This window comes from Mustela erminea, chromosome 7, assembly GCF_009829155.1.
Source record: "Mustela erminea isolate mMusErm1 chromosome 7, mMusErm1.Pri, whole genome shotgun sequence".
Lineage (NCBI taxonomy): Eukaryota > Metazoa > Chordata > Mammalia > Carnivora > Mustelidae > Mustela > Mustela erminea.
The window spans coordinates 109,312,797-109,329,673 of record NC_045620.1 but is presented as its reverse complement, the minus strand read 5'-3'; the positions used below and the strand labels follow the sequence as shown (position 1 = coordinate 109,329,673).

Below are 16,877 nucleotides of genomic sequence, written 5' to 3'. Positions count from 1 at the left end.
TTAAAGAAAAAATGTATTCAGATTCTTGTTAAAGAAAGGAAGGCTTTATTTAAGAAGGGGAATGCTGCTATGGGGAGACGGGGAGAGAGACCGAGTTCAACTCTGAATAGAATGAGGACAGTGAGGACTTCTAGGCAAGAAACAAGGAGGAAGGTCAGTGGGAGGAACATTACTAAGAGGATACATCCAAGCTAGGTGATTTTTGCTAGACTGAGTCCACAGGATTCTCGCTGAAGGCAGGCCAGGGTGTGAGATATCAAGGGTGAGGGATGAGGAATTTGATCAGATATCAAGGGTGGAGGACTTCGGCTAAAATGACCCAACAAGATTTTTGCTAAGACTGGACTAAGTGAGCCAGGGACAGATCCCAAGGTCAGGGCCTTCTCAAGAAGAGGTTTTACAGGGGTGTGACTCAAGTTTGGTCAGGGAGAGAATTTTTATCACTGGCATAAGGGATATAAATATTGCATAGGACACAAATACCAATTAACATTTTTTGAGTGACGTACATGTATCAGATACTGTGCCAGGTATTTAGTAAATATTAATTATTTCTTTGACCCCTTAAGACAGTCCTAAAGAGCAGATGCTATTAGTCTGATTTTATACACCAGGAAACTGAGATTCTGCATGGTGACAGGATTTTCACAAGGCTAGACTACCCAGGTAGACTGACAAAGCTGGAATTTGAATCCAGGGTTTTCTGATTCTGCAAACCAGCATCTCTGAGCACTGTTTTATCTTGTGCATGTGTAGCTGTTTGGATAGATCTAATCTTGCCTCCATTGCTCCATTATTTACAGCGATGAATGACTTAATAACTCTCTGTGAGAATGGCAAGTTACAGCTGGTTTCAGCAGGTTCAGAGGAACTTCAAATGCTGCTGAAATTAATGTGTGATATAGGGTCAAGGCATAGAGCACCTGTCAGCCTCATTACCCTAAGCACCACAGTGGAAGGTTTTATGTTTCTTCCAAGTTATTCAATTGCCTTGGAACTTTGGGCTTCATTCTTTGATCCTGCTTGATCTTCTGACACGGCTGGATCTGAAACCCCCTTATCTCTGTCATAACAACAATTCATCCTGAAAGACAGTGGCAGCATCTCCTTAAATAAGAAAAATGAGAATGTGTCAGATTTCAGATGTGAATCTGGCTGTAAGTGAGGGGGTGACATACAAGCACTTTTAAAAAGTGATAAACAGACATGGTACATGTACGGAAATCTGTCATTGAGAAAACATCCTAGGTGTCTTCCTTTCCATGGTATTACGTAGATAAATACCCTTACATCAGTCATTTTCCTCCTCTTTCACAGAATTCCTTGATCCCCTACAGAGACACCATTTTAGGTGTCTATTTTAAGGAAACATTTTAGGAAATGTTAACAAAGAACCTTAATGTTTTGAAACCAACCCAATATGCAGGTTTCAAGGGTTTCTTCTAGAAGTTAGGGTCAAATCTCTTATATTGGGTTTTAATTTAATTTTTTAAATATGACTTTAAGACCTTACTTCTGTGATAGTTGCATTTTCTTGAGCCAGATGGACTGTGTTTTAATCCAAGATCTTTCCTTGGATAATTTCTATCTTTGTTTTAATGTAGGAGAAACAAAGTAATTTAATTCTATGGAAATTATGGAAGAATGGTATAGGGGAGTTCAGAAATTTCTCACTGGGAGATAGAGGTTTGTGATTTCTCTGGTTCTTGAGAATTCTCCTAATATTTCAGATAAAGCCTAGTTCACAGCAGATGCTCAGTAAATTTTGCCGGATGAATGAATGGATTTCTGCTTAGCTGAAATGTCCCTGAGCCTGGACTGGACTATGACAAGGAAGGCTTTAAATTCTTCTTTGTTTCAGGTTACTTAACTGAGTAACACTGAAGATACATAAAAGTTGATTTTTTAAAAAATGAATGGCTAATTTACAAACATTTATATTTTTAAGTGTTGGAAAATATGGTTAAGATCAGGAAAACAGTTAAGACAGTGATTTGTACAGAATTGACTAGTTCAGGCATTGAATATACTTCATAGATTACAGTTTAACAAGATTAAATGTCACATAAAACATGTATGACAGAAAATCCTTCTGATTTTCATATTAACATACCATCATACACATGAGAAATATTGCTGGTTCAATTTTGGGTTAAATATGTAGGGTTTTTTAAAATAATGAATACTGTTATGCTGGAAATAAAAATAAATAAATAAATTAAAAAAAATATGTAGGGTTTTTTTTATAAGACATTTCAAATTATAACATATCTCAGGCAGCATGCAGGAAAAGTCATTTATTGTACATTTGTTAGGACACACCTTGCAATAAGCTTCCAATTTTGGGTAGTTAGATCAAGAATATAGAAACTGTTGAATGGTAGTATGGTTGAAATCAGCAGTTGTATTTAGTGACTGAAAGAGAGCATTTCTAGTAAAAATAAAACTCTTTGAATTCATTCATTAGGAAAATGCACAGTGAGCATAAACTCAATTCTTTAAAAAATTGTTTTCACAATTCTCATTTATTGGTGATACAGCAGCTGCAGGAAATCTGAATTCTGAGAGCTGGTTGTACATAACAGCAGGAATTCTGTGGGCTCACATGATTACAACAAAGATGCTTACCATTTGAAATCACATATTATAACAACGGTGCTATACAAACATCACAAATATTTGGTGTTTCAGAGTCTTAACAAATATTATGCTGTGGTTATTTCACAAAGAGACTAGAATAACAGGCAGTGTAAATCACATGTATCTTAAGATTTTAAAAATACATTTTATACAATAGGTTTCTAATTTCTTCACTCGAATTTAATTTTGGTTTTGTCTCATACTTAGAGTCCTTAAAGAAACTATGAATCTCTGGCTCATGCCAAGGAAATCAATAGAATTGATATTTCCCCACAGGAATATGGCTGAGTGTACATTGAATCACAGAGTCAAAAAGCAACATCTAACTTATAACAGATTATTTTCAAAATTCAAATAAAATCTAAGTATTTTAAAAGATAGCAGTTTGAACAAAACTATAGGAATCAAAAATTTTATTTACAAATCGTTGAATATATTTTGTAAATGGCTAGTTCTTGCTAACTGCACGAATGAAACATCCTTGGTACACATAGTCTGTTAGCCTTCTGTGCAACATTGTTAGACCTTGGAGTAATTTACATGAGATGATTAGGTGGGAAGACTAGATGGCAATTTCCATCCACTCATGACCATGCCTGAAAGGGAACATGTGAATGCTTTCCATCTTAGACAAGATCTGTCATTAATGTTGGTGCCTTTCATTCAAAAGGATTAGCTGAAATTCCCAAAAGTGATTCAGTGCAGAATTATAGGGAAGACTGATGTATGTACCCTTGAATGTTGGAATGCTAATTAGCATTATGCTGTGACCAAGTTACTGTACCTTTCATTTCCAAGGTGTCTGTGTATTACACTAGTTTGAAGAATGTTTTCCTTGGCCCTTAGGAGTACAAAACATTGATTTTCAAAAGCTAGAGGATAATAGGGTGAGCATTTCTTATAATCACATTCATAATGAAAGAAATGAATCTACATTTTCATTAAACAATTCTCTTTGGCAAAAGACTATTTAAAAACCTCTCCTTTTAACTTTTCATTTAGACCATTTTCCTTCTTGATGGTATCAGGTGTGTGATCACTTGTTCACTACTATAAGTTAATAGGAAAACACCACAGATACAAAAATATTTAAGTTTAGCACATATTTTTGAAAGTTGAATTCAAAATATATTGATTCATTGATACTAGAGAAGATATTTTACACAGGCATTTTTAACAGTGTTGCTTAAGGTTATAATTTTAACAATATGGTCAGCTAGGCAGGTGTGAGAGTATACCTTTATTCCCCACTACATGTTATCACTGAAACACACAGAATGAGGCCACTGGAATCTTGATTTTTATACATAGCGTCTCCTACAAAATGAGTAATAGATGATGCATTTACCTTAATATATGTGTGTCTGTGGTTGCATCTGTGTGTGTGTGTGTATACTCAGAATGGCAGGTATAGAGATTACATTCATTGGCGTAAAGAAGAAAACCCAAAGAACTCAAATATCTAAGTGCATTACTGGCATATCACTACCACTCAGGAACTTCAAAGTGCAGTGAAGTTACTTAATAAATAGCTGTAGACATGTGACCATTTTCAGAATCAACTAGAGGAATATTAGGATTGCTTATTTCATTTCTCAAGGTAAAATCTCCTCTCCATTTTTAAGCTCTCCTTCCCACTCTCTCCCTCTCTGTCTTTGAAGGTTATTTGTAGTAGGTCCTTTAAACTGCCCATACAAGATGTGAACAAGTGGTTTTTCCTTTTTTTTTTTTTTTTTTTTTTGCCCTGTGCAGGTGATTTGTGATCACTTCCTCAGGAGAGGTCGTTTCTGGCCCAATGATCTGCCACATTTTTTTTTTTTTCTTTACGGATTACCTGTTCTGGCTCAAGAGGAGTTCAATTTACTAGAAAAGTTTTTACCAGACTTATCAGTAGGAACAACTTGCCACCAGTAACCATCAAAGGCAAGAGTGAAGTTCTAAATTAGTTTCCTGCCTAAATTCTCCCTTCTCATTTGCCCCTCTTCAGAATACTCACAGTGCATATATATATAGTATGTACGATATGCTAAATCCTTTCCTTGCCCTTGTCTGGGAAGCTACCCATGTCTTCCCAGTGTGAGCTTCCTATGGTCTATAGATATGAATGGATGAAACCCAGGAAAGTCCCATTGTAATAACAGTTGTGCCAACAATTATTATGGCTTATTAGAAGAGTGTTGAATTGCACCACTGACCTAGGAAAATCACCATGAATGGCCCTGAAAGGCAAAACAGTTGGGAGAAGAAAACAATTATCTGTCGCCTTCTGATATCAAGGTCTTTTTGGTGTGCCTCATAAGTAAGAGTCTTTAGAGCATATAAAATTTCCCCCTAATCTTTCTGAAAGAAATTTTTATTCCAGGTTTGTTTCAAGGTTTTAGGACTGAACCAATAACACAAACCATGGGTTGTGGACTAAGGCAAGCCACCACTATAATTTCGCCTTGTGTTTCAGAGTGTAGAAATACCACAATAGACTCTGAAGTTCTGGAGGAAGGTCAAGGCTCTGGATCTGCATGAATCCCAGGCAATCTAATTCAGCCCCTCCCCCCACAAAGGTATGTTTCCCATCACCAAAGCATCTTGAGACTGGTGATTATTCTAGAAAGCAGACTCTTAGTGAGACTTTGACTTTTAGGAAAAGAATATGTAAATGGATATCATACAATTGAGACAAGAAAAGGAGGGACTGCTTTAGCTGGAGCTATTTGGTGATCAGGTATGAAAGAGAGATAGGATAAAGGGGAAAGAACCCAGGAGGAAATATTCTTGGAGACAGAAAACAGATACTCAAATGCTCAAACTTTGACCAGCAACAGGAGAGGAGCACACAGATTTTTAGAGAAGCAGGCAGAACACATCATGATGTATCAGTTATTCTTTTTCAGTAATTCCTGAAAAAGCAATCATTCCAAAATATCTGACAAATTTGACTCCTTTTAAGGGAGGCCTGGAGTCAGTAACAGTTACAGAATTCTCCTCCAGAATATCACTGCTAAGCCTTCATTTTAGGCAGCCTTTTGTACACTTTGAATTACTTTTCTAGATCCCCCCAATGGGGGGTCAGAATGTATATGGATGTTTTAAGTACCTATAAGTATGCTCTTTACAGGTGAGATTTCAGGAAACATATACACATGTGCACACACAATAACAACCTTAAGTTCTATTTTGTAAGACCTCTTTATAAACAGAGTCACTTGCTGGCTCTCTACTCTGTTTCTGCACCAATTCAAATGAGGGAGCCTAGAAAGGAGCTGGGATGATCTCTACGTTGGCTGTGCTTTCCAGGTTTTATAAGCCACCCCGAGCCTTGGAAACTATCTTCTAAAAACAAAACTCACTCGTAACTAGTAGTCATCTTAACTTAATCAGTTTGCACCTAGTCTTTACACCAGTAGACTATGTCATTAAGTATAACTCAGTACTGATAAATGGTAGTGTAGCATTAAGGCAAATGGTCCAGAGCTCATCAATTAAGAAGAAAGTGTCCAAGGTCATTCTAGAGGCCCTGGGCCAGTCAAGCAAAGTGGATTAGCTGTTGATTTTTTTGAAAGAACTAGAAAAGCTGATTAGAAATCTCTGGGGAGAGCCTTCATGAAGCTCAGTTATGCCAGGAAAGAAAAGGATTAATTTACCTCCAAATGATACTCTTAAGTCCAAACAGCAAACATTTCTGTCCATGCATCAGAATGTGTTGGGCCTACATGGAACCTACCATTTAAGCTTTTTCCTCTGAGGAAGTGGAGTTTATTGGTGGCATTAACTTTCCTGTCAGAGCATCATTCAGTAGCTCTCAAACCTGAACATGCTCCAGAATCATCCCTAAAGGCTTGTCAGAGGCTACACTGCTGGACCCACTTCTAGAATCTGATTCACAGGTCTGGGCTGGGCTCTCTGGCAGGACCAGAGAATTTGCATAAATACCAAATGTCAGGTTATTGCTGATACTGTTTTCTTAGGGACCAAATGTTAAGAATCATTGCAGTAGCTTTTTCTAAAACACTCTGTATAATCAAATCACCTTAATATGCTCCCGGGACAAAGCTTTTTCCATGTGGAAGATGAAGGTCAGTATTGGACTTTTTTCCCCCTCAGACACTTTGATAAGGGAGGTGAGGGACAGACCCAACAGATGCTAATTTAATATTAGGTTCAGAAGTTTAAGTGCCACATCTGCATTTGCAGCAAACCGGTAAGTAAAATGTGACTCAAACTCGTGCTCTAACCTATGACCTGCTTCTGAAGGGAATATTTTTCCATACCATTAAATCTGAGTCTCTCAAAGGCTTTTTGAGAGGGACCGGGGGTGGGGGTGGGTGGGGGCTGAGGGAAAAAGAGAATCTTAAGCAGACTCCACACCTAGCATGGAACCCCACACGGGCCTCGATTCACAACCCTAAGATCACGACCTGAGCCAAAATCAAGGGTCAGATGCTAAACCAACTGAGCCACCCAGGCTTTGTAGAAAACTTTACAGTTCCTCTGCACAGGGTATGATTGTAGTAGCCGTCAGGTTTTCTTTTGCTACACGGGTGACACTCTCCTTATTACCTCAAGGTGATTAACGTAATAGCAAAGTTTGGTCACACCTTCTTCACGGAGCACAAAAGTTTGTTGATTTTTTTTTTTCCCTAGTAAAATCTTTTTTAAAGTCCATCAAATGTTAAGGACCTATCTACATGAGTAAAGAGAGGGCAGGGACTTCAGGGAAATTCAGTGGATGAGGAATTAAGTTGGACAAGCTGTCAGGGCACGTAGAGACTGCCATTGGTTTGACAGGGGGATGTGGGTTCGTTCAAGAGACTGGGTTGGGACAAGGACTTGTGAGGGAAGACACCTGAGGGTCTGAATGAGCAGCTGCCTATGCAGAAGGGAGGCTTAATCTATTCTCAGCAAGCACCCACCACTGATTGACAGAGCTACTTAGATGGCTTAAGGCAGTCATCTTTAGAAATTGCTTATGGTGCAGATTTGTTAAAAAGAAGACAGAAAATCCTACCTTTCCAATTTAGGATCTCCTAATCAAACATGAAATAGGGGTCAAAGTCAATGTGAGGGACTTATCAAAATATAAAAATACCATGCCTACTGCAACTGAACAGCAGCTTTATATAAAGATTAATAATGAGAAGGAAAAAAATCATTTTGTCCCTAGGGGGAAGTCATAGACATTAATATAGTTATAGAAGAATACTCCCTATTTTAAGTTTTTTCTCTCAACAGGGAGGCTCACCAGATCACTTTATCTGTTACAGTGCTGGGAACATTTGTTTACCTTTCCCCCTGACAAATCTGGCGTCATCTCCGTGCTGAGAAAGCTGGAGTATAGGACTGTTATGATGTTGAAATGGTTTTGCCATTTCTAATGACATTCTAACTGGGATTCCTTCAAGAGAAAGCTTATGTTTATTCCACTAAGATACTTTTTTGTTTATAGAAGCAGAATTCACCATGGATGCCTTTTCTTTTCCCCATGGCAATGCCTACATCCTCTTGCTATATTTTCTCCAACTGTGTGCAATTTCAGATTGCTAATGAGGCAGTTGGGCTGTGGGCAAACCAGATGATTGCGAGGGGTAGGATTTAAGTCTTTGTAAAACCTTTTGGAGGAGTCATTTTCTCCGTAACAAGGGAGGCTTGAGAAAGATAGTTGAATCTGGAGCAAATGAAATTCTTTTTTCATCTTCCTTTACAATCTTTTAATATCTTTCTGTCGGGTCCTGTTTGTATTCACTCACTTTAGCATAAAATAACTGCTGTCAGTCTCTGTCCTAAAAGGTTGTCATTGAGTACAAAGAATGAAAAGTAAGTGGAATTATTATGGGAAATTGGGTGAACTTAAAGTTTACATTTAGAAGAATAGGGGATTCAGTCTCACAAAGGTCACTGATGTGGAATCCATTCCAATCTCATTAAATTTTCTATTGTAAGTTTACCCCGAAGGGAGAAACTTTTCACTCCCTGTTTGGGAGTGCACAGAGAATTATTTCAAAATAAATCTTTAAATTCCCATCAGGCTTAATGTGGTTTTATTGGCTTGACACTTGCAATCAAGTATTATGAGGAGAAACTGGTTTACAATGGAAAGCACCTTCAACCTATAGCCAGTGGATAATAGGGAACCACAGATCACATAGGGCTTGGTGTGTTCTGGGAAAGCAAGCTAAAGGTGAAGCCCTTCCTTTAATGATGAGAGATTCCTTTGATTCAGAGAGAACTAAAATTCATAACCCTCTGAAACAAATACTAATTTTCAAAAAAAGAGAGCCTTTGAGTCTCCTCTCTGATGATTACTTGATGTTGAAATGAAGAGAACCTTGTGTATTCAGATGTGGGGGCTGAGGTCTCTTCTAGTTGGCTGTTAAAATGTGACCGCTGTGCTGCTCTCCCTACTTGTGATCTCTGTCTGTCAAATAAATAAAATCTTTAAAAAAAAAATGTGACCGCTGGAGTTCTACCTGACTGAAATACAGCCAGGTACAAAAAGTCAAAAGAGCAATTGGCAGAGTTAAGAAAACCCAGCAATGAATTAGCATCAACACCCAACAGAGAAAAAATTCAGGAATGGGGAGGCAAATGATCTTTGTAACCAGTTTTTCCCAACCGGAAATGTAAAAGACCATACGTCAACTCCACACAGAGTGTGGCTCCTTGTAGACTGAAGGTCTGTTAGTTGAGTCTAAAATCATCTGTCTCATTGGTGAAAGACTATGAAGTTAAGAAAATTAGTGTTTCTATTTCTATTAAAGAAAAGCTTCTTGAAAGGGTTCAGAATGGCCCCATTAAGCAGTCTGAAATTGATAAAATATCTCCACCAAAATAGAAGGTTAATTTGAGTGCCACAAGTGGCCTCCTTTTAACTCAATTCAGGGCCAGTATTAATTTTCTTAAAACTACTTTGTCTTAAATTCTTCATATCCTCTCAGGATATGATACTTAATACAATACTTTGCCCAAAATAAATGCTTGAGATTTATAGAATTGTAGGATTGAAAAAAATATATAATAGACTCTGACATTTGATTTAAAAATTGTTCCACAGCCTTAACTGTATCAATAATTTTTTTAAAGATTTTATTTGTTTATTTGACAGAGAGAGTGATCACAAGTAGGCAGAGAGGCAGGCAGAGAGAGGGAGAAGCAGGCTCCCTGCCCAGCAGAGAGCCCAGTGCGGGGCTTGATCCTAGGACCCTGAGACCATGAACCGAAGGCAGAGGCTTTAACCCACTGAGCCACCCAGGCGCCCCCTAAATGTTTTTTTGTTTTTTTGTTTTTTTGTTTTTAAAAAAAGGTTTGACTGGATGTAAAGTGAATCAACAATTCTGGAAGACATAGTTGCTAAGTTGACCAGTTTTTTGCCTTGTTTGGTTTAAACTGTGATTCTTTTTCCTCAGGTAACTTGCCATTTGATATTTATCTAGCCCCAGTATCCAGATCTGAATTTTAATTGATCAGCACTGTCCAAACATACCCTGCATCTCTCAACCCTTATTGATTTGTGAGGACCGAGCAGGAAGATAAAGTAACATGTAAGATCCTAGTGTCAAAGCAATTCCTGACTTTTGATTAGGAGTTGGGAATGCTTCCTCAAATACTCTGAATGGTCTCCGCTTTTGTGCCAAAACTTGTGAATCAACCAGTGAGGCAGCTATCGTTTCTCTCTTATTTCTTTTGTATTAGAAGCTAAGGAATAGCTGTTTCTCGTGGGAGAATTAAGAAATAAAAGGCAGAGTCTGGAGCTATGTCAGCATCCTCCCACAGAATAAGTGTGGGGAAATACTCCACTGGGAACCATGACAGATAAAAACTTACGAGGAAGAACAAAACATCAAGAGAGCCTGTCAGAAGCTCTGCCCTCCTCTTTAACCCAGAAGCCTGTACTGAACCTTTCTCGTTGTCTTCAATGTTATTAAATAGCTTATCTTTTGCTTTAAAGGGACCCAAACCAGTTCTGGTTTCTCTACAACAGAAAACTCTGTCTTTGGGTAAAGTCCTCATGATGCTACGTATGGATCTGGTTTTGGTTAATGGAAGTGTCAAGCTCTAAAGAGGTATGATTTCTAAGCAATAAAAAAGCAATTATTTTCATTTTACTAATGAAATGACCTCTAGAGTTGGAGTGTTGGCCAGGAAGGAAAAAAAATAAGCTTGGACTCCTTTAAGTTTAGACTCCTTGCTAGGTCCAATCCACTTGGCTATGCTGCTTTCTTACTTAGTGTTTTTGAAAATTGGGTCCATGGCAACCAGTTTGAAAAGACTGGTTCACTGTCCAGCCAGGCAACAAGTATCTGATTGAGATGCATGACTCTGGAAAGATCTGCGTCGGACAAAACAAAAGGATCTGGCTCAGGGCAGAGCGGAATCGCTGTAGGTAATGTTCACATTAAGTGAAAAGAATACTCTGGCATTGTTCTAATGTTCATAGACCAGATCCATGAGTGGGGTGAGCAAGGGTGGCAGTTAGGCTTGAGAATTAATATTGGTCCCATCTATTTTGTCTCGTTCTTGACTCCGTCTACTAACTGAATGGTGATAGGACTTAGGACACCGATAGTGATTTCTCTTCCTTTCCCAACTGCTTGTTTACCTCAATATACTGTATGAATGGAATGTATGGAGGGCAGGGGTTGGGCATTGATGTTACTAAATCCCATGTCTCAATAATTAACATACCTTTCCCTTATAGCTTTGCAAAAATTGTAATCTTGGCTTCAGAATTGGCATTGAGAAGCATCCCTCTTGATGTTTAAGGTTTGAAAATTTAGACAATATTTTCAAGGTGATAAGCAGATTTAGTCCATTTTGAAAATGAGTACAACCCTTTTCTTTTGGCTTTCTCATCTACAGTTGTTTCTGAAAGTTGTGCCACAGGGATTAAGAGTCAGGAGTACGCAAAGGGGCACAGAAGAAGGTTGTGGGTGCTGCCCTACCGCTCACGGCTTCTTTGGGTGCTGGACTCCTTTTTTTTTTCAACAAAATGAAACCAGTGGTTGGAGAACTTCCCAATCCATTCTGATAAGAGAGATACTGTTTTGTTGTTGTTGTTGTTGTTTTGTTTTTTAAAGTAAATCTATGCAGGATCTGTGAGGACCACCTGAGGTGGTCACATTTCCTAAGAGATTACTAATGGCAGCAAAATCCTTGTTCTGAAGAACTTTCGATTGCAACTTCAAAGATAATGTTTTCTTACAAAGCGTAACAATACCAGGGCTAACAAAAATGACTTACAGTTTTTGCATGTTATCCTTTGCTTAGATCAATACCACAAAAATTTTGTTGAAATAGCCATAAGATAAAATTGTTCCAGTATTTCCAATAGCCCGAGTCCCAGATAAGGCCCAATATGTAATGAAGCAGTTAGTTATATATGGTCCAGTGACCTGACATCAATCTTACTACCCCTCTCTCTACTCACTCCTCACCCTGACATGACCCCTTGGAGAAATCTTATTTCCCATTAGTTGAAAGGCTCAGTTTTCCTGTTAGTAAGATCTTGGAGGGATAACACTAGATACCACACAAGCAATGTATATGAAAAGTTGAGGGTTGCTTCAGTGAAAATATCTAAGTTAAATTAGAGCTAGTGGAGGATCTGTGGTGGTAAATGATCAGGTTTTTATGGCAGAAGTGGGTAGAAGTCTCATTCCTCCCTTTCCTGTTGTGCCAAAACACATTTCTCGAAAATGTCAAGTCATGTATGGGAGCCTGCCTGCTCAATGCTATGTTTCCAGGGAAAATATAAAATCTCATCTTTTTAATCCTTCAGAATTTGACCTAAATGAGCATTTTTTTTTTTAAGAGCGGTTTTCAACACCCTCCAAATAATAGAGGGTAATAAGGAAAGTCAGAAGGGTGCCCTAATTGATCCTAAAGACTTTCTATCAGAAACGCTTGCTAAATGAAGGGAAGAAAAGTGAATTTTTTTCTTTTCAAGACCTACTTATGTTTTTAGAAGGATACATATAATTAACATTCTAGGCAGTTTTCAAACAACTTTGATTTTGCATCTTTCACAAAAAGAAAATTAGGAATGTATTTCCTTCTGCATTTCTCTCCCTTTTCTCATTTATAAAAGACACCTGATAAAAGGAATACTTAAGCTGACATGGGCTTTTAGAGTAATCTAAAGACATCCAAAAATGTAGTTCAAGTTACTTGACATATGTTGTTTGTTTTTGTATTTATGTATAGATCGCTGTACCCTAGCAAAAGAAGGGATGGAGGAGATTTAACACTGAAACTGTGTCTGATTCTTAGAGAAATAATCTTCAAACTACCATTTCAAAAACTTTTTGTTTTTATGCTGGTTGAAATGGCAACCTTTGGTAGAAAAAAAAAGATCAAAAACAGCCCTTCTATTTGCTTTGCATGAAAAGGCCAGTGTTTCAGAAGACTTTTAACTACTGGTAGGTCTGTCTGGACTTTATTGTTTATTTGGGTTAGACTCAAGCTCATATCCCAACTGATGATTGATTATTTAAAATATTAAAATTAATTCTGAAATTTTAATAACATCAAAATGGAATCAGCCTTTTATAAATCAAATTGTCAAGTTATTAAGTTCTGAAATTTAGAAACTTCTCAGTCTGGGAAAAAAAAAAAAAGGAAGAGGGAAATTATTGAAGGCAGTTTTGTGAGACACCTGTATAGATCCAGTATATTCCACAAAATAACTCAATAATATGGAAAAGGGTGCCAAAAACATACTTTTTTGGGGGGGTTGCCAAAGTCAAAAGTTATGTTTGCCCAGCTTTGATTTTCATATAAAAACAGAACACAAGTTGAAATGGTACTATTGTTTTTGGAAACTGGAAATTTATCTTCCTTGAGGTTAATGACTTTCAAATATTTTAGACAAGAGTAATCTGTGATGAAATATTACCTCACATTTTATTTGTGCTAAATTCTCTCATTTTTAAGTATGTTTTGTCAACAACGTAGGTAATTTTCACCTAAAACAGTATTTTCGCCATACTACTCACTTACATGAACATTATTAGAATGTAAAATCTTTCAAGATTTCTTCTTTGGAGCATTTTTCGAAGTACAAGAATTATAAGAAGATAGAGAGATGTACGTATAGAGAAAATTATCTTTCTTAGAACTGGCTAGGTCATATAACGTTTATCTTAAGCATTTATAAAGTTAATTTTTAAAGTGAAACCTTTGAAAAGTGGTTATATATTTGGCTCTTAGAATTGTTTTTTCCAACTGGAAAGAATAGGACATTTACATTAGAATACAGGATCATAAAAAACAGAATTACATTTTTAAGAACGCTCTCCCTAGAGAATTTCTCTCTTGTCTTACTGTGGGGGTTCGAGAAGTCTAATAAAAAGTTCTGTAAATTAAAAGTGGGTTATTGCTTCTTGGGAATGTAGAGAGAGGTCTTTGGAAAATTCTGGGCCAGATCCTTCTTGGTAAATAAGGAATTTCCATTATAGAGGGCTGCCAGTCTTTTAAGTCACCTGTCACTCTTAGTACACTCTTGGATTTGGCTAGGGAGAGCTGTCTTCGCAGTCAACAAATTAGGAGGGCTGGGCTGTTCATTACCTATCAAAGTCGATTCAGTAAATTGAAGTTAGCTAATTTCTCTTTTGGTGTATTTGGTTATTAGTGTGAAATTTTACCATAATTTGCATCAGAGAAACATTTGACCTACTCATATTTTTTGGAGGCCTGGAAGCTATACATTATGTTTTTCTATGTTTACATACTTCTTTGTAGAAGCTCTCATAGCAGTTGAGTGTGAATATGTGTTCGTGGGTGTTAGGGCAGGCTCCTTAATCCTGATCCATACCTACATGTATCGATAGAATAAAATCCTAGGCAGATGACACTGAAGCATGAAAAATGTGATCCAAAAAGGAAAATCAATACTGCTGTAGTGAGTAGCTTAGGGTATAACCCCCCTAAACATTTATAGAGATGTACACCAAATGATTGTTTTCCAAGTAGAATGCCATTATATTTGTTTCTTCCTATGATAAGCTAACTTGCAGCAAAACATGCGCAGAGGACTTTATCATGAGCCTCTCTCCAATGCTGAGAGGTAATAGTGAGCATTACTAAGGGTGATGAATATGATGGGAATAAGCATGGCAGAAATACAAATATTTGGGATAAGGGAAAAGAAAGACCAAGATTGCATATTTCCAAGGGAACGCCTTTCTGGATCTTTGGTAAAGGTTATGACAGCATGATTCTAAAGAATGTGAGTAGGTCAAGCAGCTGTGAATGACTTCATTGATAAGGTGATTCTTGGCAGGTAAGTCTTCCTGGAAAGATAGAAGTTGTGGTTTTTAACTACAGGGTCCTGTTGCCTTTTGAAGTTGTGAAATAATGTTCTTTCCTACAAATACATCAAAATAGTAATATATAGAATGACTGTTTATTTTAACGTCCCTTAGGAGATTAAATCAGAGGAAATTTGAGAAAAGTGAAAATTGGTAGAGCCTCTGAGGACATCTTTTTGGACATCTTGGCAGCCAGGGGGAAAAGTCATAGGAAGCTACTCACCAGTTCTTGTGGGCTGGAAAGCTGAAGTATGCTCTCCCTTGGGAGACCTAGCTCTCAATGGTTGCTCCTTCTATATGACATTCTCTGCCTTGGGAGATGATTAATCATGGCCTGATTAAGCTCCAAAAATGAAATATCTCACTAGTGCAATTGTTTCCCCTTCTTATGCCCTTGTGGGTAGAATACCATCTGGACCACCCAACCTTACAATGTGTTGGGTGGAAGACAATGACCATAGCTAGAGGTGAATGGAATATAATACTGTAGAGCAAGAAATGCAACCCACTAACAAAAATCTGTAGGTAGATCTGATTGAAAGCTAATAAATGCACTCCAAACAGCATCTTTCTTTCTCTGTAAGAAAAATATAATTGTGTGAAGCTTTTCCATGTAACACACTCACTTGTTTATCAATCAAAATGCTCCATTTTACCAACAGCCGCAATGCTTTCACCAAGGGAAGTGATCACTATAACAAAAGCTGTGAGGGCCACTTGTAAGTTTGAGAGAGATTTAAGGTTGTGCATTGACAATCGTGAAACAGCCAGCTGTTCTTGAAGTTATGAAATTATACTAAAGACGTGCTCTGAATGCAACTGCCCAAGATCAGAGACAGAAAACCAGAATCAAGAGAGACTCTCTACAGCTTGAACCAGGAAACACATTTTAAGGGAAGTTCTTAAAGGGGCTAATTTACGTTCTGGAGAAGGTGATGTTTTGTCACTCTTAGAGAATGGAAGGCTTCATCTTCTACAGGAGGAAATTTATTGTGTTTTGAATTGCAGATATGTGTAGAACAAATGAGTCAGTCTCTATTTTGACAGGTTAGGATCAGGATTCCTGGGCTGTGGAATCAACAAGGAACCTAGCCCTGGGTGGAAAAGGCAAAGTGTTTCTGTTACCCGTGAGACCACCCAGGGAAAGGTGTGTTGCGGATTCTCATCGTGAATGGAATCCACCTATCAGAATACCTGCAAGGTGGTTTTAAAGAGCATATTTTATCATTTTTTCCTTTGAAAACAACAAGTAAAACTGTGTTTATGCTGTACAGAAAGCGAAGGTCTCTGAAGTCTTCACCGGTGGCAGGCTTGAATCATTATCTGTGAACTAAAATTAGCTTATAAGAGGTTGAGAATCATTGAGCCATGACATTTTGTTGAAGAGTACTTAAACAGTCAAGACTACTCTGGTCACTGAATTACTGTCTTTGGTATTTAAAGAAATAAATGTCCGCTGCTCATTTTGTGTTTAACCGAAGATTGGTAACTAGGAGACATTAATTGTTGATGCAAGAAAATATTTAAATTAGACCTTATTTCCTTCACATGTGAAAGTGTGCCACACATAACCATATGTGGACATAATGAATTCAAAGAAGATTTTAAAGATCATATAAAAATCACATGTACACCATGAATAGATTCTATTATAAGAACTGAACCCACTGATATCAATGGGCATACAAATAAGTACACAAACTAGAGGTCACATTTTTTTTCACAAATGCTGATTTCTGGTGTCACCTCTTTCTATACTATTGACTATATGATACGTCAAGACAATAACAGGTAATTAGTCAGAAATTATTGCAAGGAAGTTCTATTGGGAATCAAGCAGAATATAGTATGATACTAAATGATTAAATATCCCTTAGGAAACAACTATTTACTTCTGATCACTTCATTGGGATTGATTTATTTGCTGTAATATTCTGC

The 16,877-nt window shown here is 37.5% G+C and overlaps 1 long non-coding RNA gene across 1 annotated transcript in view; it reads left to right on the top strand.

The window, feature by feature from the left end:
* The window catches only part of LOC116595978, a 187,791-nt gene extending 180,782 nt beyond the window's left edge, over positions 1-7,009 (top strand). The window contains exon 4 of the long non-coding RNA XR_004287949.1: positions 5,096-7,009. This is a non-coding gene — a long non-coding RNA (uncharacterized LOC116595978). The remainder of the gene's footprint in view (positions 1-5,095) is intronic.
* The last annotated feature ends 9,868 nt before the right edge of the window (positions 7,010-16,877 follow it).